Here is a 27,386-nt window from a genome sequence, read left to right as displayed (position 1 = left end):
GGTACGTACCCTGACTCAAACTGTAATACGGTACGTACCCTGACTCAAACTGAGTCAGGGTACGGTACGTATTGCAGTTTGAGTCAGGGTACGTATTGCAGTTTGAGTCAGGGTTCGGTACGTATTGCAGTTTGAGTCAGGGTTCGGTACGTATTGCAGTTTGAGTCAGGTATGATACGTATTGCAGTTTGAGTAACGGTACGTATTGCAGTTTGAGTCAGGGTTCGGTACGTATTGCAGTTTGAGTAACGGTACGGTACATATTGCAGTTTGAGTCAGGGTTCGGTACGTATTGCAGTTTGAGTCAGGGTATGGTACGTATTGCAGTTTGAGTCAGGGTACGGTACGTATTGCAGTTTGAGTCCGGGTTCGGTACGTATTGCAGTTTGAGTCAGGGTATGGTACTTATTGCAGTTTGAGTCAGGGTACGGTACGTATTGCAGTTTGAGTCAGGGTACGGTACGTATTGCAGTTTGAGTCAGGGTACGGTACGTATTGCAGTTTGAGTCCGGGTTCGGTACGTATTGCAGTTTGAGTCAGGGTATGGTACGTATTGCAGTTTGAGTCAGGGTACGGTACGTATTGCAGTTTGAGTCCGGGTTCGGTACGTATTGCAGTTTGAGTCAGGGTATGGTACGTATTGCAGTTTGAGTCAGGGTACGGTACGTATTGCAGTTTGAGTCAGGGTACGGTACGTATTGCAGTTTGAGTCAGGGTACGGTACGTATTGCAGTTTGAGTCCGGGTTCGGTACGTATTGCAGTTTGAGTCAGGGTACGGTACGTATTGCAGTTTGAGTCAGGGTACGGTACGTATTGCAGTTTGAGTCCGGGTTCGGTACGTATTGCAGTTTGAGTCAGGTTTCGGTACGTATTGCAGTTTGAGTCAGGGTTCGGTACGTATTGCAGTTTGAGTCAGGTTTCGGTACGTATTGCAGTTTGAGTCAGGGTACGTATTGCAGATTGAGTCAGGGTACGGTACGTATTGCAGTTTGAGTCAGGGTTCGGTACGTATTGCAGTTTGAGTAAGGGTTCGTACGTATTGCAGTTTGAGTCAGGGTTCGGTACGTATTGCAGTTTGAGTCAGGGTACGTATTGCAGTTTGAGTCAGGGTATGGAACGTATTGCAGTTTGAGTAACGGTACGGTACGTATTGCAGTTTGAGTCAGGGTTCGGTATGTATTGCAGTTTGAGTCACGGTTCCGTTTCAGTGGATAATGAAATGAAGTTACTGTTATTTAATAAATAAATAAAACAATTTAACGATATTACTGGTAATGAGTAATTGTTCTCATTTAATAAACTACAAAGTGTTGGTATTCCTGACTCCATATTTCACTCATATACCGCTGTCGGAAGTTTACATACACCTGAGCCAAACAAATTTAAACTCAGTTTATCACAAGTCCTGACATTTAATCCAGTTAGGATCACTACTTTATTTTAATTTCAGAATAATAGTACACATTTTCTATGGGATTGAAGACCAGGCTTTTTGATGGCCACTCCAATACCTTGACTTTGTTGTCCTTTGAAAGTATGATTGGGATCATTGTCCATTTTGAAGATCCATTTGTGACCAATCTTTAACTTCCTGACAGGTGTCTTGAGATGTTGCTTCAATATATCCACATAATTTTCCTTGCTCATGAAGTCATCTATTTTGTGAAGTGCACCAGTCACTCCTGCAGCATAGCACCCTCACAACATGATGCTGCCACGCCCGTGCTTTACGCTTGGGATGGTGTTCTTCGGCTTGCAAGCCTCACCCTTTTCCCTCCAAACACACAAGCATTTTGCTACACTCGCATTAACATCTGCTAACCATGTGTATGTGACGAATAACATTTGATTTGATTTGGTCATGATGACCAAATCAAATGTATTTATATATCCCATTTTACATCAGCTGATATCTCAAAGTGCTCTACAGAAACCCAGCCTAAAACTCCAAACAGCAAGCAATGCAGGTGTAGAAGCACGGTGGCTAGGAAAAACTCCCTAGAAAGGCCAAACCGTTTAAAGTTTGTTTCATCAGACCAGAGGACTTTTTTCCAAAAGTACAATCTTTGTCCCCATGTGCAGTTGCAAACCGTAGTCTGGCTTTTTTATGGAGGTTTTGGAGCAGTGGCTTCTTCCTTGCTGAGCGGCCTTTAAGGGTTGTGTGAATATAGGACGTGTTTTACTGTGACTATAGACACTTTTGTACCTGTTTCCTCCAGCATCTTCACAAGGTCCTTTGCTGTTGTTCTGGGATTGATTTGCACTTGGTACGCACCAAAGTACGTTCATCTCTAGGAGACAGAACGCGTCTCCTCCCTGAGCAGTATGACGGCTGAGTGGTCCCATGGTGTTAATACTTGCGTACTATTGTTTGTACTTATGAACAAGGTACCTTCAGGCATTTGGAAAATGCTCCCAAGGATGAACCTTATTTTCTGACGTATTGGCTGATTTCTGTTGATTTTCCCATGATGTCAAGCAAAGTGGCACAGAGTTTGAATGTAGGCCTTGAAATACATCCACAGGTACACCTCCAATCTACTCAAATTATGTCAATTAGCCTATCAGAAGCTTCTAAAGCGATATCATTTTCTGGAATTTTCCAAACTGTTTAAAGGCACAGTCAACTTAGTGTATGTAAACTTCTGACCCACTGGAATTGTGATATAGTGAAATAATCTGTCTGTAAACAATTGTTGGAAAAATGACTTGTGTCATGCACGAAGTAGATGTCCTAACCGACTTGCCAAAACTATAGTTTGTTAACAGGACATTTGGAGTGGTTGAAAAACAAGATTTAATGACTCCAACCTAAGTGTATGTAAACTTCCAACTTCAACTGTAAGGCCTGATGAGAGCACCTTCAGGAATAACAACACTTTGCATTTTCTTCAATGAAAACATGATTAATCATCAACCACACTAAAATAAAGTGCAATATGAATGTGAAATCAATTTGTAAACACGGCTCAGACATTGTATAGGCCTATGCTATAATGTTTTCTTAACAGAGAGAAATATGCACACTTGGGAGACTCTCATAAAGGGGGCATGTCTGTAGCACGGTACATCTCATGTCCCACTCCAGGGTAATGTGATGGGCTGTCCTTGTTAAGTAGCCCTGGAGGTCTAGCCTTGCAAGAGTTTGGCTTGCTTATATAGAGCGGGTACTACCTGCCTGCTGAAATGGGTGCGAGAAGGTGAAGTATCACGAGGTTCTGAAACCCCCTATTCTAATCAACCACTGAGAAGGCACATATCCGTGGCTATAGATCAACCACTGAGAATGGGTGCATGTCCGCGGCTACAGATTAACCACCGAGAATGGGTGCATGTCCGCGGCTATAGATCAACCACTGAGAATGGGTGCATGTCCGCGGCTACAGATTAACCACCGAGAATGGGTGCATGTCCGCGGCTATAGATCAACCACTGAGAATGGGTGCATGTCCGCGGCTATAGATCAACCACTGAGAATGGGTGCATGTCCGCGGCTATAGATCAACCACTGAGAATGGGTGCATACTGTTAAAGACCTGTAAACGTATATCCATCCTGCCCTGCCTTTCTAAAGTCTTCCAAAGCCAAGTTAATAAACAGATCACTGACCATTTCGAATCCCACCGTACCTTCTCCGCTGTGCACTCCGGTTTCCGAGCTGGTCACGGGTGCACCTCGGCCACGCTCAAGGTACTAATCGATATCATACGGACAGAGTTCAGTGTGTCAAATCAGAGGACCTGTTGTCCGGACCTCTGGCAGTCTCTATGGGGATACCACAGGGTTCGATTCTCGGGCCGACTTCATTGATGTATACAGAGAAGAGTCGGCCCAGGAATTGAACCCTGTTGCACCCCCATAGAGACTGCCAGAGGTCTGGACAACAGGCCCTCCGATTTGACACACTGAACTCTATCAGAGAAGTAGTTGGTGAGCCAGACGAGGCAATCATTTGAGAAACCTGTTGAGTCTGCCAATAAGAATGTGGTGATTGACAGAGTCGAAAGCCTTGGCGAGGTCGGTGAATATGGCTGCACAGTATTGTTTCTTATCGATGGCGGTTATGATATCGTTTAGGACCTTGAGCCTGGCTGAGGTGCACCCATGACCAGCTCTGAAACCAGATTAGATAGTGGAGAAGGTACGGTGGGATTCGAAATGGTCGGAAATCTGTTTGTTAACTTTGCTTTCGAAGACCTTAGAATGGCTGGGTAGGATAGATATAGGTCTGTAGCAGTTTGTCTAGAGTGTCTCCCAAATTGAAGAGGGGGGTGACCGTGGCTGCTTTCCAATTTTTGTGAATCTCAGACGATACGAAAGAGGTTGAACAGGCTAGTAATAGGGGTTGCAACAAATTCTGCAGATAATTTTAGAAAGAGAGGGTCCAGATTGTCTAGCCCGACTGATTTGTAGGGGTCCAAATGTTGTAGCTCTTTCAGAACATCAGCTATCTGGATTTGAATGAAGGAGAAGCAGGGGGGCTTGGGCGAGTTGCTGTGGGGGTGCAGAGCTGTTGACTGGGGCAGGGATGCTTATAGAAATTCTCAATTATTGTGGATACATCGGTGGTGAGTGTTTCCTAGCCTCAGTGCAATGGGCAGCTGGGAGGAGGTGCTCTTATTCTCCATGGACTTTAGAATGTCCCAGAACTTTTTGGAGTGCTACAGGATGCGAATTTCTGCTTGAAAAAGCTAGCCTTAGCTTTCCTAACTGACTGTGTATATTGGTTCCTAACTTCCCTGAAAAGTTGAATATCACGGGGGCTAATCAATGTTAATGCAGAACACCACAGGATGTTTTTGTGCTGGTCAAGGGCAGTCAGGTCTGGAGAGAACCAAGGGCTATATCTGTTCCAGGTAAAAAAAAAATTGAATGGGGCATGCTTATTTAAGATGGTGATGAATGCAGTTTTAAAGAATAACCAGGCATCCTCTACTGACGGGATATCAGTATCGGGATACCCGGGCCAGGTTGATTAGAAAGGCCTGCTCGCTGAAGTGTTTTAGGGAGCGTTTGACAGTGATGAGGGGTGGTCGTTTGACCGCAGACCCATTACGGATGCAGGCAATGTGGCAGTGATCGCTGAGATCTTGGTTGAAAACAGCAGAGATGTCTTTGGAGGGCAAGTTGGTTAGGATGATGTATATGAGGGTGCCCGTGTTAACAGCTTTTGGGTTGTACCTGGTAGGTTCATTGATCATTTGTGTGAGATTGAGGGCATCAAGGTTAGATTGTAAGGTGGCCGGGGTGTTTAGCATGTCCCAGTTTAGGACACCTAGCAGCACGAGCTCTGAAGATAGATGTGGGGCAATCAGTTCACATATGGTGTAGACACATTATATGGTGCAGACACCTATTAGCACACAATGGTAATACATTTAGTAGTTAGCTAGCTAACTTGCCAGCATGTTATAGACCTGCAAAAGCAACAAGGACTTTTCACACAACTGCATTCAGCGAACAATGGAATTGCGAGAGCTATGTAGTACTGTCCCAAAAAATTGCTCAACCATTCGCTGAGGGTGAATTCATTAAATAATGTTTAATTGACTCTGCAGCAATACTTTGCTCCGACAAGAAAGAGCTGTTTGTAAATGTTTCCCTGTGAAGACGAAGTGACACGGCGTGTTGAGGACATCGCAGAGAATATGGAACAGCAGTTCAAAGACAAGGTAAAGGATTTCACCTATTTCTCCTGGATTTAGAGCAGTGATGCATGTGACACAGTCCATGTCACGACTTCCGCCGAAGTCGGTCCCTCTCCTTGTTCGGCCGGTGTTCGGCAGTCGACGTCACAAACCTTCTAGCCATCATTGATACATTTTTAATTTTCCATTTGTCTTGTCTTCCTTCACAGCTGGTTCCAATCTCATCAATTACATGTTGTGTTTTAACCCTCTGTTTCCCCTCATGTTTTGTCGGAGATTGTTTTATTGTATGTTTGTGCAAGTCATGTGTCTGTGTGCAACGGGTTTTGTACCCACTTATGTTATTTTTTCTATATTTTGGTTTTTGGAGTTGTATGAGCACTTATTAAATGACTCCGTTTATACCAAGTTCGTTTTCCTGTGCCTGACTTCTCTGCCACCGACACACCCGTTACAGTCCAGTTGTTGATATTCTTACGAGGCATAACCTTTGAAATTACAGAGGAGCTTGATTCAGTGCAGTCAATGAAGATCACAACCAAAACAAAGATTTATTAGAGGAGGTTAATAAGTGTGTGGCAAAGCTTTGTTTTGAAAAGTTTTTTTTGAAAAGTTATCCAGTGGGACCTCTGATGGGTGTCCAAACTTGACAGGAAAAACATTGTCCTTTTGAAAAGGATATGAGCTCAAGTAAATGAGCTGAAACCAGATCAGAAAAGTATTTTCCTGCATTGCATTATTCATCAGGAGTTGCTCTGTAAATATTTTCTGAAAATGAGCCGTGTTGTGGATACAGTCACTAAAGTGGTAAACTTCATAAGCGCAACATCTTTAAATCACAGGCAGTTTGTCTCACTGTCGGAAGAGACAGAGTCGGGTCATGCATTTCTCACAAACGTGAGATGGCTGAGTTTCGGGAAGGTGCTTTAAAGGGTGTGGGACCTTAAGTCGGAGATTGCCGAGTTCTTGCAAATGATAGGAAAATATGTGGATTTCCCTCAACTGCAAGATGAAGAATGGTTGGCTGATTTTGCCTTCACCCTGGACATCATGGCCTCATGAATTATCTGAATTCCAAACTACAAGAGAAGGGCCTCTTTGCACATCAGATATACAGCCTTGTCAAAGCCTTCAAGGGAAAATTACTCCTCCTGACCCATCAAGTAGAAGCCAACAATCTCACCCACCTTCCGACACTACCAGTCTGTTCCCTATCAGATGACCAGCGGAAGAAGTACACATCACTGCGTGCTTTGAACGGTGAGTTTTCTCATAATTTTGATGATTTGAAAGTGTTTGAAAATGACATGCTGTTGGTTTCCTCTCCTTTCACCTTCAATGTGAATAACGCTCCCACTGACCTGCAACTTGAGCTGATCCATCTTCAGTCTGATGCAGTGATTGGAGAACTATTCAAAACAATGTCACTGACAAGGTTCTACGCATCTCTCGATGAACAAAACTTTCCAAAGATTAGGAGTCATGCTCAGAAGATGTTTGCACTGTTTGGGTCAACTTATGTATGTGAACAGACATTTTCAGTTATGAAATATAACAAGTCAAGGCACATATCATCTCTTACTGACTCTCACCTCTCAGCAATCCTGCGCATAGCGACGTCAGAAACCATCCCTGACTTCACTGCCCATCAGAGACTTCACTCCTCACACTGATTGAGTAGATTAAATGTAATGTTGAGCACTCTGTCTTTCTTGTGTTTTTGTGCATACCCATTAACAAGAGTTCTGTCTGTGGTGCTGAATGCACAGTGTGCTTTTCCCTCCGTGTAGTTCATTCCATGTTAAATCATGAAAAGACCTACCAAAAGGAGAACATGGATGTGGTTTATTTCTGTGCATGTTAAAAAAGTAAAATAAGTCGCATATCTGGATGTGATTTACAGTAGATATATCTGTCAACACAGTCATACACATGATGCATAATCCTGTAATATGATTCTGGCCCGCAATGGCAAAAAAAACAAAAATAATTTGGCCCTCCATGGAAACGAATGTCCCAGGCCTGGTCTACACACGCAAGTCAATGTCAGACTATGGAGGGAATAGAGTACCATTCTGCCCGTCACTGGTGAGAGAGGCAGGAAATCCTTTAAACATGTACAAGCTGTTTTCTTTCAACACAATTAGCATATCACCTCTGTAACATATGTTTGTTAAAATTACTATAATTATTTTTAATGAAGCTAGATCGAGGTTGTACTTTAAAGTGTACTTTCAGCACAATGCGTAACAGATGGGATTCAGATTGTGGGGTTCGTATCTACTAATAGATTACAGAGACCAGATGTGGCTGGAGCCAGGCAATGTAAAAAAAAAAAAGTTGTTCATTAAATAGGGAATGTCACCCACGATGTGTGGGTCTAATTCTCAACTTCCCCTCAAGTAGCCAGTTGTTCTCCCTGAAACAACTCAGTCTCCCTACTCCAACCTCTTCCCCTAACTCACATCTGGTCAAACTCTGAGCAGCAGTGGAAAGTCTGGTAAGAGCCTGTCAGACCTCCGAATGAGGTATAAAGCTTCACTCAACACCCTCCTAGTAGAACACCCTCGTATTAGAACACCCCCCCCCCCCTAGTAGAAGGGTCTGGTGCACTTCACAAAATAGATGGCTTCATGAGATAGCTTCATGAGCATGGAATATTGTGTGGATATATTGAAGCAACATCTCAAGACATCTGTCACAAATGGGTCTTCCAAATGGACAATGACCCCAAGCATATTTCCAAAGTTGTAGCAAAATGGCTTAAGGACAACAAAGTCAAGGTATTGGAGTGGCCATAACAAATCCCTGACCTCAATCCTATAGAATTGTGTGGGCAGAACTGAAAAAGCTTGTGGGGGCAAAGAGGCCTACAAACCTGACTCAGTTACACAAGCTCTGTCAGGAGGAATGGGCCAAAATTCACCCAACTTATTGTGGGAAGCTTGTGGAAGGCTACCCGAAACGTTTGACCCAAGTTAAACCATTTAAAGGCAATGCTACCAAATACTAATTGAGTGTATGTAAACTTCTGACCCACTGGGAATGTGATGCTGAAATAAATCATTCTGTCAACTATTATTCTGACATTTCACATTCTTAAAATAAAGTGCTGATCCTAACTGACCTAAAACAAGGTAATGTTTACTAGGATTAAATGTCAGGAATTGTGAAACTGAGTTTCAATGTATTTGGCTAAGGTGTATGTAAACTTCCGACTTCCACTGTAAATACTTCAGAGTTCAAGTAACAGACATCAACTGTTCAGAGGAGACTGCGTGAATCAGGCATTCATGGTCGAATTGCTGCAAAGAAACTACTACAAAAGGACACCAATAAGAAGAAGATACTTGTTTGGGCCAAGAATCATGAGCAATGGACCTTAGACAAGTGGAAATCTGTCCTCTTGGTCCAATGAGTCCATATTTTGATAGTTTTGCTTCCAACTGCCGTGTTTTTGTGAGACGGAGAGTAGGTGAACGGATGATCTCTGCATGTGTGGTTCCCACCGTGAAGCATGGAGGAAGAGTTGTGATGGTGTGTGGGTGCTTTGCTGGTGACACTGTCAGTGATTTATTTAGATTTCAAGGCACAATTAACCAGCATGGATACTACAGCATTCTGCAGTGAAACGCCATCCCATATTGTTTGGGCTAAGTGGGACAATCATTTGTTTTTCAACAGGACAATGACCCAAAACACCTCCAGGCTGTGTAAGGGCTATTTGACAAAGAAGGAAAGTGATGGAGTGCTGCATAAGATGTCCTGGCCTCAACAAACTCTCGACCTCAACCCAGTTGAGATGGTTTGGGATGAGTTGGACCGCAGAGTGAAGAAAAAGCAGCCAACAAGTGCTCAGCATATGTGGGAACTCCTTCAAGACTGGTGGAAAAGCATTCTAGGTGAAGCTGTTTGAGAGAATGCCAAGGGTGTCCAAAGCTTTCATCAAGGCAAAGGGTGGCTACTTTGAAGATTCTCAAATATAAAATATATTTTGATTTGTTTAACACTTTTTTGCTTACTACATGATTGCATATGTGTCATTTCATAACTTTGATGTATTCACTATTATTTTACAATGTAGAAAATGGTCAAAATAAAGAACTCTTGAATGAGTAGGTGTGTCCAAACTTTTGACTGGTACTGTAAGTATTCAGACCCTTTGCTATGAGACTCGAATTTCAGGTGCATCCTGTTTCCATTGATCATACTTGATGTTTGTACAACTTGATTGGAGTGCACCGGTTGTAAATTCTATTGATTAGACATGATTTGGAAAGGCACACACCTGTCTATATGAGGTCCCGCAGTTGATAGTGAATGTCAGCGCAAAAACCAAGCCAATAGGTCAAAGAAATTGTCTGTAGAGCTCAGAGACAGGACTGTGTCGAGGCACAGAACTGGGAAAGGGTACCACAAACATGTATGCTGCATTCAAGGTCCCCAAGAACACAGTGGCCTCTATCAAGAGGTTAAATGGAAGAAGTTTGGAACCACCAAGACTCTTCCTAGAGCTGGCTTGACAAACTGAGAATAGGGGGAGAAGAGCCTTAGTCACGGAGATGACCAAGAATCTGATTGACACTCTGACAGAGCTCCTGAGCTTCTCTGTGGAGATGGGAGAACCTTCGAGAAGGACAACCATCTCTGCACACTCCACCAATCAAGCCTTTATGGTAGTGTGGCCAGGCAGAAGCCACTCCTCAGTAAAATATATATAACAGCCCGCTTGGACTTGGCAAAAGGCTCCTAAAGGCCTAGGAAACCTGGCACCATCCCTACAGTGAAGCATGTTGGTGAAAGCATCATGCTGTGGCAGGGACTGGGAGATGAGTCAGGATCGAGGGAAATATGAACGGAGCAAAGTACAGAGCAATCCTCGATGAAAACCTGCTCCAGAGCTCTCAGGACCTCAGACTTAGGTGAAGGTTCACCTTCCAACAGGACAACGACCCTAAGCACACAGCCAAGACAACGCAGGAGTGGCTTCGGGACAAGTCTCTGAATGTCCTTGAGTGGCCCAACCAGAGCCCGGACTTGAACCCTATCGAACATCAGGAGAGACCTGAAAATAGTTGTGCAGCCACGCTCCCCATCCAACCTGACAGATTATTAGAGGATCTGCAGAGAAGAATGGGATAAACTCCCTAAATACAGGTGTGCCAAGCTTGTAGCATCATACACAAGAAGACTCGAGGCTGTACTCGATGCCAAAGGTGCTTCAACAAATTACTGAGGAAAGGGTCTAAGAAACCGTTTTTGCTTTGTCATTATGGTAAATTGTGTGTTTTAATTAATTTTAGAAATTGGCTGTAAAATAACAACATTTTTTAAAAAGGGGTCTGAATCATTTCTGAATGCACTGTATGTTACCCTAATAGATGTGCAAAGTAGAATATTATTCAAAATTATTCACAACTGTAATGGCAGCCAAGTACTAACTCTACACAATCCATACATTCTCATTTTGTATTTCATAGTCATTTGGAAAATGTTCTATAATTTTTATTTGACTTTGAAAATGTGGGGTAGGCTGTGTAGATTGATAAGGAAACAATCTAATTTAATCACTTTTTAGATTGTATTTTAAGGCATCAAAATGTGAAGACAAAGGCAAAGGGTGTCCAGACTTTCACTGCCGACTGTTTAAATGTTAACTGCTAATTCATTTCTATTTGTTGGACAAAGCCTGTGCTGACCTTGTGCTTAGCAAACTTGACAGCAGCTAGCTAACTAGGATAGCTTGAGGATAGCGACAGCTGGCTAACCTATCTAGCTAGCAATATTTATCTTCCAATTACAGTTATGCCAAGATAGCAAGAAGTACCAGTGTCTGGAATGTGTTTCATGAGACACCCCTTCAAATTAGTGGATTTGAATATTTCAGCCACACCCGTTGCTGACAGGTGTATAAAATCGAGCAGAGAGTCAAGAAATCTCAGTAGACAAGCATTGGCAATAGAATGGCCTTACTGAAGTGCTCAATGACTTTCAACATGGCACCGGATGTCAACTTTCCAACAAGTCAGTTAGTTAAATGTCTGCCCTGCTAGAGCTGCCATTGTCAACTGTAAATTCTGTTATTGTGAAGTAGAAACGTCTAGGAGCAACAACAGCTCAACCGTGAAGTAGTAGGCCACACAAGCTCACAGAACCGGACCGACGCGTGCTGATGCACCTAATGCAAAAAAAATGTCTGTCCTCAGTTGCAACACTCACTACCGAGTTCCAAACTGCCTCTGGAAGCAACATCAGCACGATAACTGGTCGACGGGAGCTTCATGAAATGAGTTTACATATATAGATATATAAATATATGAATAACCATCGGTGTTCTGCTAATATAACAATGTACAAATATTACACTTGTTTTTCATCTTCTATTTCATTCACAGCTGATACAGATACTGTACCTATCAACATGTTGTCTGGTGGTACATCAATACAGATACTCTACCTATCAACATGTTGTCTGGTGGTACATCAATACAGATACTCTACCTATCAACATGTTGTCTGGTGGTACATCAATACAGATACTCTACCTATCAACATGTTGTCTGGTGGTACATCAATACAGATACTCTACCTATCAACATGTTGTCTGGTGGTACATGTTCGTCATCATTCACAGCTGTGCTGTTTGGTTCAGAGAGTCTTACTGGTTTCAGCAGAAACAGTCTGTCTGTCTTTTCAGGCATGAAGAGTAGTATTGTCTGCTGCTTTGGCAGGATGTCATGTCTGGAATATTTGTGCCTATGCTCTCTCTCTCTCCATCTCGCTCTCTCTCTCCATCCATGATTGGCTTGTCAGCTACCCAAGTGTGTTATTCCAGGGGAAGACCAAAGACTCTTTCTAAAGAGCAAACGGGTATAATTGCCTCCAGCACCCTTAGGGGACGGAGGGAGAGAGGGAGGGGAGAGGGAGAGAGAGAAGCTTGACTTTTTGGTCCTGACAGAGACATGGATCACCCCAGACAACAGTGCTACTCCAGCTGTTCTCTCTTCATCTGACTACATTTTCTCTAATAGTCAGGGAGCATCTGGTCATCTTGGTGGTGGCACAGGTCTACTCCTAAGTGGAGATTTTATATTTTCTCCCTCTCTCACCTGTCCATCTCCTCATTTGAATTCTGTGCTGTCATTGTCATTTATCCACTCAAGCTTAACATTATTGTTATCTATCGCCCACCAGGTGCCCTTGGAGAGTCCCTCAATGAGCTTTCACCTTTTCCCAATCTCCTCCAAGTCACAAGGCAGGCAATATGCTTGACCTCATCTTTACTAGAGGCTGTTCTCCGACTAATCTCACTGTAACCCCCTCCAGGTCTCTGTTGTTCTCCTACGAATCTCACTGCACCCCCCCCCCCCCCCCCCCCTCCAGGTCTCTGTACTCCTACTAATTTCACTGTAACCCCCTCCAGGTCTCTGTTCTCCTACTAATCGCACTGTGACTCCCCTCCAGGTCTCTGTTCTCCTACAAATCTCACTGTAACCTCCTCCAGGTCTCTGTTCTCCTACTAATCTCACTGTCACCTCCTCCAGGTCTCTGTTCTCCTACTAATCTCACTGTAACCTCCTCCAGGTCTCTGTTCTCCTACTAATCTCACTGCAACACCCCTCCAGGTCTCTGTTCTCCTACTAATCTCACTGCAACACCCCTCCAGGTCTCTGTTCTCCTACTAATCTCACTGTAACCTCCTCCATGTCTCTGATCTCCTACTAATCTCACTGTAACCTCCTTCAGGTCTCTGTTCTCCTACTAATCTCACTGCAACATCCCCCAGGTCTCTGTTCTCCTACTAATCTCACTGCAACACCCCTCCAGGTCTCTGTTCTCCTACTAATCTCACTGTAACCTCCTTCAGGTCTCTGTTCTCCTACTAATCTTACTGTAACCTCCTCCAGGTCTCTGTTCTCCTACTAATCTCACTGTAACCTCCTCCAGGTCTCTGTTCTCCTACTAATCTCACTGCAACACTCCTCCAGGTCTCTAGTAGGAGAACAATCTCACTGCAACACCCCTCCAGGTCTCTGTTCTCCTACTAATCTCACTGTAACCTCCTCCAGGTCTCTGTTCTCCTACTAATCTCACTGCAACACCCCTCCAGGTCTCTGTTCTCCTACTAATCACACTGTAACCTCCTCCAGGTCTCTGTTCTCCTACTAATCTCACTGCAACACTCCTCCAGGTCTCTAGTAGGAGAACAATCTCACTGCAACACCCCTCCAGGTCTCTGTTCTCCTACTAATCTCACTGTAACCTCCTCCAGGTCTCTGTTCTCCTACTAATCTCACTGCAACACCCCTCCAGGTCTCTGTTCTCCTACTAATCACACTGTAACCTCCTCCAGGTCTCTGTTCTCCTACTAATCTCACTGTCACCTCCTCCAGGTCTCTGATCACTACTTTGTTTCCTTTTCCATCTCCCTTTCCTCCAACCCTAACCACTCAGCCCCTACCCAGACGATCATGCACCATCGTAATCTTCGCTCTCTTTCTCTCTCGACCTTCTGCTAAATCCTTCTCCCTCCTGTCTCCTGATTCTGCCTCTTTGACCCTACTCTCCTCCCTTTCTGCATCCTATCACTCGCACTGTCTCCTTTCCTCCCGGCCGGCTCGGCCCTCCCCTCCTGCTCCGTGGTTGAGTGACTCATTGCGAGCTTACGGAAGAAGGCTGCAGACAGCACAGCTGAGCGAAACTTCCAGAAGACCTATCATCCTTTCACTTCCTCCTCTCGACATTCTCTTCCTCTGTATCCGCTGCCAATCCATATTCTACCTATATTCTAAATGTCAAACTTCTGCCTCTAACTAGGAAACTCTTTTCCACCTTCTCCTCCCCCTTAATGTAGAGACAAATGTTTGCATATATGTTTGTCATAAAGTTAATTTACCAAAATCGCTATTTAGCAAGTTATCTGACTAGCTAACATTAGCCAGGAGAAGGAATTTTCTATTTGTGTTTAATATTTTAGGGATGTAAAGAATCTAGCTAGCTTAAGCATTTTCTGCAAATTGAATGTACAATTGTGTAAGCTTGCCTTGCAATCTAGCTGATTTAACATAGCTCACTATTTACTTGCTTATTGCGTAGTGGAGGATAAAAATAACTGTATGCCTATGGATGTGTAGCTAGCTACAGTATGTAGCCAATCTGAAACGTTAGATTCTGAACTAATATTCATACCAATCTATGAACCTCAGCTATCATAGTTGTTGTATCAACTTCACGTCTGAATGGCATTAATGGAGCCTATAGATATAGTAGAATAACATAACTTTATTGTGCCAAGGATGAAAGTTCTATTTACATGTACTGTAGTTATTACCATGCATGAGATCCCCACATTGTAGCCTGTACATTGAATATATTCACTGATCATGTACTCTACCTTGGCAAGTAAAGGTGTGGTTCAGGCATGAATCTCTGAAACAAAATGTTTCAGTCATATCCAATACCAGGTGTATCAAACTCCATTATTCAAATGATGCTGTGTCTGCATGTATGTATTACAATTATACACTTCAACAGCTTTTACAACTCCTGGGACATCAATGATTACACATCTATGCAATAGACTAGAAACACGGTTTAAGTAAAGGCTGATTTGTAATTCAGAAGAAAAAACTATGCATAAACTATGCATATCTGCATTAACTCCCATTAATCTGAGGACACAGGATAGTATTTCAAGGAGATACTTAATTTCAACCAGTAGAGAAGGTGAAACGCTTTATTGAAAGAAGTTCATTATCCAGGTGTTATAAATACATAATACATGGATTATAATTATGATGATTGTAATATTATATTATAAACACAAGTTTAATCTGTACTTCAAAGCACATATGATGTGCTTTTTAAAACAATGAAGAAAGATGAGGTGGGAGAGAGGAGACAAAAAGGGAATGAGGTAAGAACAGAGGCAAACAGCATAAAATATTTTTCCACCGGCACAGGTTTCTAAATTCACAAATATCCATTAAATATTCACTTACTTTTTCAAAATCTTCCTCTGATTTGTCATCCAAAGGGTCCCAGCTATAACATGTAGTGTCATTTTGTTAGATAAAAACTTGTTCAACATGCAGAGATAGAAATCCAAAAATCTACCCCTAAACTTTGTTTCAACAAGTCAAAATACGTTTCTATTGACTTCTCAGATACCCTAAAATGTAATCAAACTATAATATTTAATACGGAAAGAAGTATGTTCAATAGGAAACCGATTTTAGCAGGTGCGTTCTGTCTTCATCGCACACACATACACAAATTGCCAAGACTGTGTCCCTGTTCTAAAACTATTCTTTCTCATTTGTTTTGGAAGTTACAAGACTGAAACCTTGAACATAGACTGCTGACACCCTGTGGAAACCATGCATCCTGAGAGCTAGAATATATTATTTCCCTATACTTTCCATTGCAAGAGCATAGGCTCTCAACAACAACAAAAATATTCTGGTTGGTTTTTCTTTGGATTTTCTCCTACCATATCTATTGTGTAATAGTCTCCTACATTATGTTAACATTTCTACAAACTTCAGAGTGTTTTCTTTTCAATGGTACCAATTATATACATATCCTGGCTTCAGGGCCTGAGCAACAGGCAGTTTACTTTGGGCACGCCAGTCAGGCGCAAATTGAGAAAAATGGACCCTAGCCCTAACAAGGTGAATTACATTGCTACCCTAATATTATCTCAGTTCATCACAATAGTGGTGTCTCCTAACCAGCCTTGGGCCCCCAGTTGGCCCAAAGGTTAACCTCTTGAAACTAAGGGGCACTATTTTCATTTTTGGAAAAACAATGTTCCCAAAGTAAACAGGCTATTTTGTCAGGACAAGATGCTAGAATATGCATATAATTGACAGCTTAGGATACAAAACACTCTAAAGTTTCCAAAACTGTAAAAATATTGTCTGTGAGTATAACAGAATGGATATTGCAGGCGAAAGTCTGAGAAAACTCCAATCAGGAAGGGACTCTTATTTAGAAAGCTCTGCGTTCCTATGCGTCCCTATTGAGCAGTGAATGAGATATCAACCAGATTCCTTTTTCTATGGCTTCCCTAATGTGTCTAGTGTCACAATACATAGTTTCAGGCTTTTATTTTGAATGAGCCTGAACGACAACATTGCATCGTTGGAGGCTGGAGGCTCTCAGAGTGTTTGTGCGTAAAAGGAGAAACCCTGAGTGTTCCACACCAGGATCAGGAACTCTTGTTGTATTGGGGACACCAGACAGGAAGCTATGACCATTCTGACATGTTACCATGGTAACCCCATTACCACCACACAGGAAGCTATGACCACTCTGATATGTTACCATGGTAAGACCATTACCACCACACAGGAAGCTATGACCATGTTACCATGGTAGATATTACCATCAGACAAAATGTCTCCTTAGCACAGTGTCTCTACCAGCTTGGAATGACAATGCCACTGCTTCTATGGTATTATGTAAAGGGTTTTTCATTCTATGTTACTACATTTGAAAGGTATCAAAACACTTAGTTTTGAATATCTACATAAATTAAATGTATTATTCTGTAGGCTACTGACCTATTCAAAGTTTCCTCCGGCATCTCACCATAGATTAGATTTTGAACTGAACCTACAGGAGGTTTGTTTGTTGTGATTGAGTGGGGGGAAACAGCCACATCAAACCACACCCCTTAGCCAACTCACACTTGCCAGTAGTTATTGAGGGGAAAGACAAAAAACATGGCCAAATCAGCGAGTGCAGTCCACTTTAAGGAACTTCCCTCCGTCTCCTTAGAAAGCAGGAGTGAAGACTCCTCAGAAAGCAGGAGGTGTGATGTCTCCTTAGAAAGCAGGTGTAATGTCTCCTTAGAAAGCAGGAGTGAAGACTCCTTAGAAAGCAGGAGGTGTGATGTCTCCTTAGAAAGCAGGTGTAATGGCTCCTTAGAAAGCAGGAGTGAAGACTCCTTAGAAAGCAGGAGGTGTGATTTCTCCTTAGAATGCATGGGGTGTGGGAGGGAGAGGGAAGACCTTTCCTGCTTTTTTACTAAAAGGATAGTAGCTCCACGGAAGCCTTTCTTATGCCCTCTCTCTCTCTCTCTGTCACCTTCTCTCTCCCTCTCTCTTTTCCTTTCTTACAATCTCACACACAATTTATCTCCCTCTCTCTTTCTCTCCCTCTCACCTTCGTCCTGCTCCATAGTTCTAATGAGCACACAGAGATGGACTGCCGGGTTCCAGCTTTCAAGTTCCTGCTCACAGACCCCATTTAAGCTGTCGCCCATGGTGAAATGTGTGTGTGTGTGTTACGCTTTGCTATATCCTGTGAAGATATGAAACCGGGGCCGTCTGTAGAGATATTAAACCTGGGCTCTTTAGAGTAATGAAACTGGGGCTGTCTTTAGAGATATTAAACCTGGGCTCTTTAGAGTAATGAAACTGGGGCTGTCTTTAGAGATATGAAACCTGGGCTCTTTAGAGATATGAAACCAGGGCTGTCTACTTACTGTACTGTCTCCTTCCTGTTACTGTACTGTCTTCCTGTTACTGTACTGTGTCTCCTTCCTGTTACTTCACTGTCTGCTTCCTGTTTCTATCTGGGTCACCTGCTTGTGACGCCCTGTGATCCTGAGCTAAACCCTATGCGGGAGTAGGGTCAAAATATTTTGTGGATGAAGGGCGGGTGGATATCAAGCAGGTTGAACAAAGAGAAAATACAATCCATAAATGTATAATTATTGTGCAATTCATATGTATATTCTACAGGTTTCTTCCATTATCTGGCGTAAGTGAGTAAGTCTAAACTTTAGCGTCTAACTGTACGCACGTCAAATGTACGCCAAATTATTTTGGGAACTTGAGCAGAAAAAGTTCTTGCCGATCTGCTGAGGCATAAAGGAGTCAGTTTAATTTAACAAGATGGAGAGTTGAAATAAAGAGAAAGGAGGGACATAACAGTGACCTAATGTTTGGGAAATGTGTGTGATGATGAGGCACTATACAAATTTGACAGTCACAAGACGGGTGGTACAGTAACAGTACTGTTCAGATGGGTTAAATGGAATAGTAACCTCTCACATATTGTTCCAGTATCTCCGACTGTACAGTGCATTTTCTATACTTGCGGGTTAGAGTCGGGTGCGGGCCTTCCCTTCCACTTTATCCTCTGCTATCCTCTGCCAGACTTCAAAGGTTTCCCCCCTCCCCTCCCTCGCTCTCTCTCTGCAGCAGGTTGCCTGCTCTGTAAATATTTCCTATTCCAATGTGATTCTAAGAAATGCCTGAGGTGGAGGAGAGAGCCTCTCAGCAGGGGACCAGTGAACATCAGCTTGATCCTGAAAGCAGCAGCAGCTCTCTTTATGAACCCGTTAACATACGTCCTGTCTGCAGTCTGGGCCAACACCAAGTAAACCAGTTTTAAAATTGATTAATCAGATGAGCTCTATCTCTCTCTTTCTCAATTCAATTCAAGGGGCTTTATTGGCATGGGAAACGCATGTTAACATTGCCAAAGCAAGTGAAGTTGATAACATACAAAAGTGAAATAAACAATAAAAAGTAACAGTAAATATTACACTCACAGAAGTTCCCAAAGAATAAAGACATTTCAAATGTCATATTATGTACATATTGTGACGATGTACAAATGGTTAAAGTACAAAAGGGAAAATAAATAAGCATAAATATGGGTTGTATTCACAATGGTGTTTGTTCTTCAATGGTTGCCCTTTTCTTGTGGCAACAGGTCACAAATCTTGCTGCTGTGATGCACACTGTGGGATTTCACCCAGTAGATATGGGAGTTTATCAAAATCCGATTTGTTTTCAAATTCTTTGTGGATCTGTGTAATCTGAGGGAAATATGTGTCTCTAATATGGTCATACATTGGACAGGAGGTTAGGAAGTGCAGCTCAGTTTCCACCTCATTTTGTGGGCAGTGTGCACATAGCCCGTCTTCTCTTGAGAGCCATGTCTGCCTACGGCGGCCTTTCTCAATAGCAAGGCTATGCTCACTGAGCTTTCCTAAGCTTTCCTAAGCTTTCCTTAATTTTGGGTCAGTCACAGTGGTCAGGTATTCTGACACAGTGTTCTCTCTGTTTAGGGCCAAATAGTATTCTAGTTTGCTCAGTTTTTTTGTTAATTCTTGCCAATGTGTCAAATAATTATCTTTTTGTTTTCTCATGATTTGGTTTGGTCTAATTGTGTTGCTGTCCTAGGGCTCTGTGGGGTCTGTTTGTGAACAGAGCCCCAGGACCAGCTTGCTTAGGGGACTCTTCTCCAGGTTCATCCCTCTGAAGGTGATGGCTTTGTTATGGAAGGTTTGGTAATTGCTTCCTTTTAGGTGGTTGTAGAATTTCTCTTTTCTGGATTTTGATCATTAGTGGGTATCGTCCTAATTCTGCTCTGCATGCATTATTTGTGGTTTAACATTGTACACAGAGGATATTTTTGCAGAATTCTGCACGCAGTCTCAATTTGGTGTTTGTCCCGTTTTGTGAATTCTTGATTGGTGAGCGGACCCCAGACAACCATAAAGGTCAAAGGGTTCTATAACTGATTCAAGTATTTTTAGCCAGATCCTAATTGGTATGTCGAATTTTATGTTCCTTTTGATGGCGTAGAATGCCCTTCTTGCCTTGTCTCTCAGATCGTTCACAGCTTTGTGGAAGTTACCTGTGGCGCTGATGTTTAGGCCAAGATATGTGTAGTTTGTTCTGTGCTCTAGGGCAACAGTGTCTAGATGGAATTTGTATTTGTGGTCCTGGCGACTGGACCTTTAACCAGCAGCAGACCACCCTGAATACCACTGCTGGCATGCTTCTGAAGCTAAACAGGGTTGGCCCTGGTCAGTTCCTGGATGGGAGACCAGATGCTGCTGGAAGTGGTGTTGGAGGGCCAGTAGGAGGCACTCTTTCCTCTGGTCTAAAAAAATATCCCAATGCCCAGGGCAGTGGTTGGGGACACTGCCCTGTGTAGGGTGCCGTCTTTCGGATGGGACGTTAAATGGGTGTCCTGACTCTCTGAGGTCATTAAAGATCCCATGGCACTTATCGTAAGAGTAGGGGTGTTAACCCTGGTGTCCTGGCTAAATTCCCAATCTGGCCCTCAAACTATCACCTAATAATCCCCCGTTTACAATTGGCTCATTCAGCCCCCTCATCTCCCCTGTAACTATTCCCCTGGTCGTTACTGCAAATGAGAATGTGTTCTCTGTCAACTTACCTGGTAAAGTAAAGGATAAATAAAATAGGACAGCGGTGTCTAGATGGAATTTGTATTCTCTGTCTGTCCTTCACGCTCTCTATCTTTCTCTTTCTTTCTTTCTCAGTGTGCGTGCATGCGTGTGTTTTTATGCCAGTAGTTTTCTGGAACTAACTCTTTTGGGAGGGCTGAGGCAACACAAGCTCTTCCCTGGACTTTATGGTCCCACTTTATTTGGATTGTCCGCATAGTAAATGCTCTACAGATGGTTATACTGTTTGTTGATAAGCATCTGCTTGCTAAGATTAGGGTTAGGGTTGGGATTAGGTTTAGAATAAGGGGTATAGTTGGGGCTAAGGAAAACAGACAGGCAGGGTCTGGTTACAGGGTCCGTTTCCTCCATATCACCCCCCTCTCCCTCTCTCTAGCTTTTCTCTCTCCATAGACCCTTAATGTGTGTTTGTAGAGTTAGAGGGGCCGTAAGTGGTTGCAGACTGACTGATTTAAAGGCAGGCAAGGCAGGCAAGGCAGGCAGGCAGGCAGGCAGACAGACAGACAGACAGCTAAAGACAGACAGACAGACAGCTAAAGACAGACAGACAGACAGCTAAAGACAGACAGACAGACAGCTAAAGACAGACAGACAGACAGACAGCTAAAGACAGACAGACAGACAGACAGACAGCTAAAGACAGACAGACAGACAGACAGCTAAAGACAGACAGACAGACAGCTAAAGACAGACAGACAGACAGACAGCTAAAGACAGACAGACAGACAGACAGACAGACAGACAGACAGACAGACAGACAGACAGACAGACAGACAGCTAAAGACAGACAGACAGACAGCTAAAGACAGACAGACAGACAGACAGACAGACAGCTAAAGACAGACAGACAGACAGACAGCTAAAGACAGACAGACAGACAGACAGCTAAAGACAGACAGACAGCTAAAGACAGACAGACAGCTAAAGACAGACAGACAGACAGACAGACAGACAGACAGACAGACAGACAGACAGACAGCTAAAGACAGACAGACAGACAGACAGACAGACAGCTAAAGACAGACAGACAGACAGACAGACAGACAGCTAAAGACAGACAGACAGACAGACAGCTAAAGACAGACAGACAGACAGCTAAAGACAGACAGACAGACAGCTAAAGACAGACAGACAGACAGCTAAAGACAGACAGACAGACAGCTAAAGACAGACAGACAGACAGACAGCTAAAGACAGACAGCTAAAGACAGACAGACAGACAGACAGACACAGACAGACAGCTAAAGACAGACAGACAGACAGACAGACAGACAGCTAAAGACAGACAGACAGACAGCTAAAGACAGACAGACAGACAGACAGACAGACAGACAGACAGACAGACAGACAGCTAAAGACAGACAGACAGACAGACAGACACAGACAGACAGCTAAAGACAGACAGACAGACAGACAGACAGACAGACAGCTAAAGACAGACAGACAGACAGCTAAAGACAGACAGACAGACAGCTAAAGACAGACAAAGACAGACAGACAGACAGCTAAAGACAGACAGACAGACAGACAGCTAAAGACAGACAGACAGCTAAAGACAGACAGACAGACAGACAGCTAAAGACAGACAGACAGACAGACAGCTAAAGACAGACAGACAGACAGACAGACAGACAGACAGACAGACAGACAGCTAAAGACAGACAGACAGACAGACAGCTAAAGACAGACAGACAGACAGACAGACAGACAGACAGACAGCTAAAGACAGACAGACAGACAGACAGACAGCTAAAGACAGACAGCTAAAGACAGACAGACAGAAAGACAGACAGGCAGACAGACAGACAGACAGCTAAAGACAGACAGACAGACAGCTACAGACAGACAGCTAAAGACAGACAGACAGATAAAGACAGACAGACAGACAGACAGACAGCTAAAGACAGACAGACAGACAGACAGACAGCTAAAGACAGACAGACAGACAGACAGCTAAAGACAGACAGACAGACAGACAGCTAAAGACAGACAGACAGACAGCTAAAGACAGACAGACAGACAGACAGCTAAAGAAAGACAGACAGACAGACAGACAGACAGACAGGCAGACAGGCAGACAGACAGACAGACAGCTAAAGACAGACAGACAGACAGACAGACAGACAGCTAAAGACAGACAGACAGATAAAGACAGACAGACAGACAGACAGACAGCTAAAGACAGACAGACAGACAGACAGACAGACAGCTAAAGACAGACAGACAGACAGACAGACAGCTAAAGACAGACAGACAGACAGACAGCTAAAGACAGACAGACAGCTAAAGACAGACAGACAGACAGACAGCTAAAGACAGACAGACAGACAGCTAAAGACAGACAGACAGACAGACAGCTAAAGACATACAGACAGACAGACAGACAGACAGACAGCTAAAGACAGACAGCTAAAGACAGACAGACAGACAGCTAAAGACAGACAGACAGACAGACAGACAGCTACAGACAGACAGCTAAAGACAGACAGACAGCTAAAGACAGACAGACAGCTAAAGACAGACAGACAGAAAGACAGACAGACAGACAGCTAAAGACAGACAGACAGCTAAAGACAGACAGACAGACAGACAGCTAAAGACAGACAGACAGACAGACAGCTAAAGACAGACAGACAGACAGACAGACAGCTAAAGACAGACAGACAGACAGACAGACAGAAAGACAGACAGACAGACAGCTAAAGACAGACAGACAGACAGCTAAAGACAGACAGACAGACAGACAGCTAAAGACAGACAGACAGACAGCTAAAGACAGACAGACAGACAGCTAAAGACAGACAGACAGACAGCTAAAGACAGACAGACAGACAGACAGCTAAAGACAGACAGACAGACAGACAGCTAAAGACAGACAGACAGACAGACAGACAGCTAAAGACAGACAGACAGCTAAAGACAGACAGACAGACAGCTAAGGACAGGGTCCGATACTTGACCAGGGGCCAGACAGATACTTTCTGGACAGAGCGTCTTTAAGGCCTGTCCAGACTCTGCAGCTGTGTCTTTGAAACGGCACCCTACTACAGACGCACTTAACTCTCTTTCCGCACAAGCTAAATGACTCTGAATTCATTATTTTAGGAGATTTGAATAGGGACATGCTTACGTCTGTATCGGACTCTTTTAAAGAACTGTGTGACTCTCTGAATCTCACTCAATAAATTAATGCACTTGCAAGACCGAATCCTAACAAATCAACTCTATTGGACATTATTCTAAGGAATACCCCTCACAAATACACATGGACTGGGACTTTCTGTAGGGATGAAATACACATGGACTGGGATATTCTGTAGTGATGAAAGACACATGGACCGGGATATTCTGTAATGATGTCAGTGATGAAATACACATGGACTGGGACTTTCTGTAGTGATGAAATACACATGGACTGGGATATTCTGTAATGATGCCAGTGATGAAATACACATGGACTGGGATATTCTGTAGTGATGTCAGTGATGAAATACACATGGACGGGGATATTCTGTAGTGATGAAATACACATGGACTGGGATATTCTGTAGTGAAGAAATACACATGGACTGGGATATTCTGTAATGATGTCAGTGATGAAATACACATGGACTGGGATATTCTGTAATGATGTCAGTGATGAAATACACATGGACTGGGATATTCTGTAGTGATGAAATACACATGGACTGGGATATTCTGTAGTGATGAAATACACATGGACGGGGATATTCTGTAGTGATGAAATACACATGGACTGGGATATTCTGTAGTGATGAAATACACATGGACTGGGATATTCTGTAGTGATGAAATACCTATGGACTGGGACTTTCTGTAGTGATGAAATACACATGGACTGGGATATTCTGTAATGATGCCAGTGATGAAATACACATGGACTGGGATATTCTGTAGTGATGTCAGTGATGAAATACACATGGACGGGGATATTCTGTAGTGATGAAATACACATGGACTGGGATATTCTGTAGTGAAGAAATACACATGGACTGGGATATTCTGTAATGATGTCAGTGATGAAATACACATGGACTGGGATATTCTGTAATGATGAAATACACATGGACTGGGATATTCTGTAATGATGTCAGTGATGAAATACACATGGACTGGGATATTCTGTAGTGATGAAATACACATGGACTGGGATATTCTGTAGTGATGAAATACACATGGACGGGGATATTCTGTAGTGATGAAATACACATGGACTGGGATATTCTGTAGTGATGAAATACACATGGACTGGGATATTCTGTAATGATGTCAGTGATGAAATACACATGGACTGGGATATTCTGTAGTGATGAAATACACATGGACTGGGATATTCTGTAGTGATGAAATACACATGGACTGGGATATTCTGTAGTGATGAAATACACATGGACTGGGATATTCTGCAGTGATGAAATGCTCATGGACTGGGATATTCTGTAGTGATGAAATACACATGGACTGGGGATATTCTGTAGTGATGTAATACACATGGACTGGGATATTCTGTAGTGGTGTCAGTGATGAAATACACATGGACTGGGATATTCTGTAATGATGTCAGTGATGAAATACACATGGACTGGGACTTTCTGTAATGATGTCAGTGATGAAATACACATGGACTGGGATATTCTGTAATGATGTCAGTGATGAAATACACATGGACTGGGATATTCTGTAATGATGTCAGTGATGAAATACACATGGACTGGGATATTCTGTAATGATGCCAGTGATGAAATACACATGGACTGGGATATTCTGTAGTGATGAAATACACATGGACTGGGATATTCTGTAATGATGCCAGTGATGAAATACACATGGACTGGGATATTCTGTAGTGATGTCAGTGATGAAATACACATGGACGGGGATATTCTGTAGTGATGAAATACACATGGACTGGGATATTCTGTAGTGAAGAAATACACATGGACTGGGATATTCTGTAATGATGTCAGTGATGAAATACACATGGACTGGGATATTCTGTAATGATGAAATACACATGGACTGGGATATTCTGTAGTGATGAAATACACATGGACTGGGATATTCTGTAGTGATGAAATACACATGGACTGGGATATTCTGTAGTGATGAAATACACATGGACTGGGATATTCTGCAGTGATGAAATACACATGGACTGGGATATTCTGTAGTGATGAAATACACATGGACTGGGGATATTCTGTAGTGATGAAATACACATGGACTGGGATATGCTGTAATGATGTCAGTGATGAAATACACATGGACTGGGATATTTGTAGTGAAGTAATACACATGGACTGGGATATTCTGTAGTGGTGTCAGTGATGAAATACACATGGACTGGGACTTTCTGTAATGATGTCAGTGATGAAATACACATGGACTGGGATATTCTGTAATGATGTCAGTGATGAAATACACATGGACTGGGATATTCTGTAATGATGTCAGTGATGAAATACACGTGGACTGGGATATTCTGTAATGATGCCAGTGATGAAATACACATGGACATGGATGTTCTGTAGTGATGAAATACACATGGACTGGGATATTCTGTAATGATGCCAGTGATGAAATACACATGGACTGGGATATTCTGTAGTGATGAAATACACATGGACTGGGATATTCTGTAATGATGCCAGTGATGAAATACACATGGACTGGGATATTCTGTAGTGATGTCAGTGATGAAATAGACATGGACTGGGATATTCTGTAGCGAAGAAATACACATGGACTGGGATATTCTGTAATGATGTCAGTGATGAAATACACATGGACTGGGATATTCTGTAATGATGAAATACACATGGACTGGGATATTCTGTAGTGATGAAATACACATGGACTGGGATATTCTGTAGTGATGAAATACACATGGACTGGGATATTCTGTAGTGATGAAATACACATGGACTGGGATATTCTGCAGTGATGAAATACACATGGACTGGGATATTCTGTAATGATGTCAGTGATGAAATACACATGGACTGGGATATTCTGTAGTGATGAAATACACATGGACTGGGATATTCTGTAGCGATGTCTGTGATGAAATACACATGGACTGGGATATTCTGTAGTGATGAAATACACATGGACTGGGATATTCTGTAGTGATGAAATACACGTGGACTGGGATATTCTGTAGTGATGTCAGTGATGAAATACCTATGGACTGGGACTTTCTGTAGTGATGAAATACACATGGACTGGGACTTTCTGTAGTGATGAAATACACATGGACTGGGATATTCTGTATTGATGTCAGTGATGAAATACACATGGACTGGGATGTGATGAAATACACATGGACTGGGATATTCTGTAGTGATGAAATACACATGGACTGGGATATTCTGTAGTGATGTCAGTGATGAAATGCACATGGACTGGGATATTCTGTAGTGATGAAATACACATGGACTGGGATATTCTGTAATGATGTCAGTGATGAAATACA

This window comes from Oncorhynchus mykiss, chromosome 24 (genome assembly GCF_013265735.2).
Source record: "Oncorhynchus mykiss isolate Arlee chromosome 24, USDA_OmykA_1.1, whole genome shotgun sequence".
NCBI classification, from domain to species: domain Eukaryota; kingdom Metazoa; phylum Chordata; class Actinopteri; order Salmoniformes; family Salmonidae; genus Oncorhynchus; species Oncorhynchus mykiss.
Note: the sequence above shows the minus strand (reverse complement) of the source record.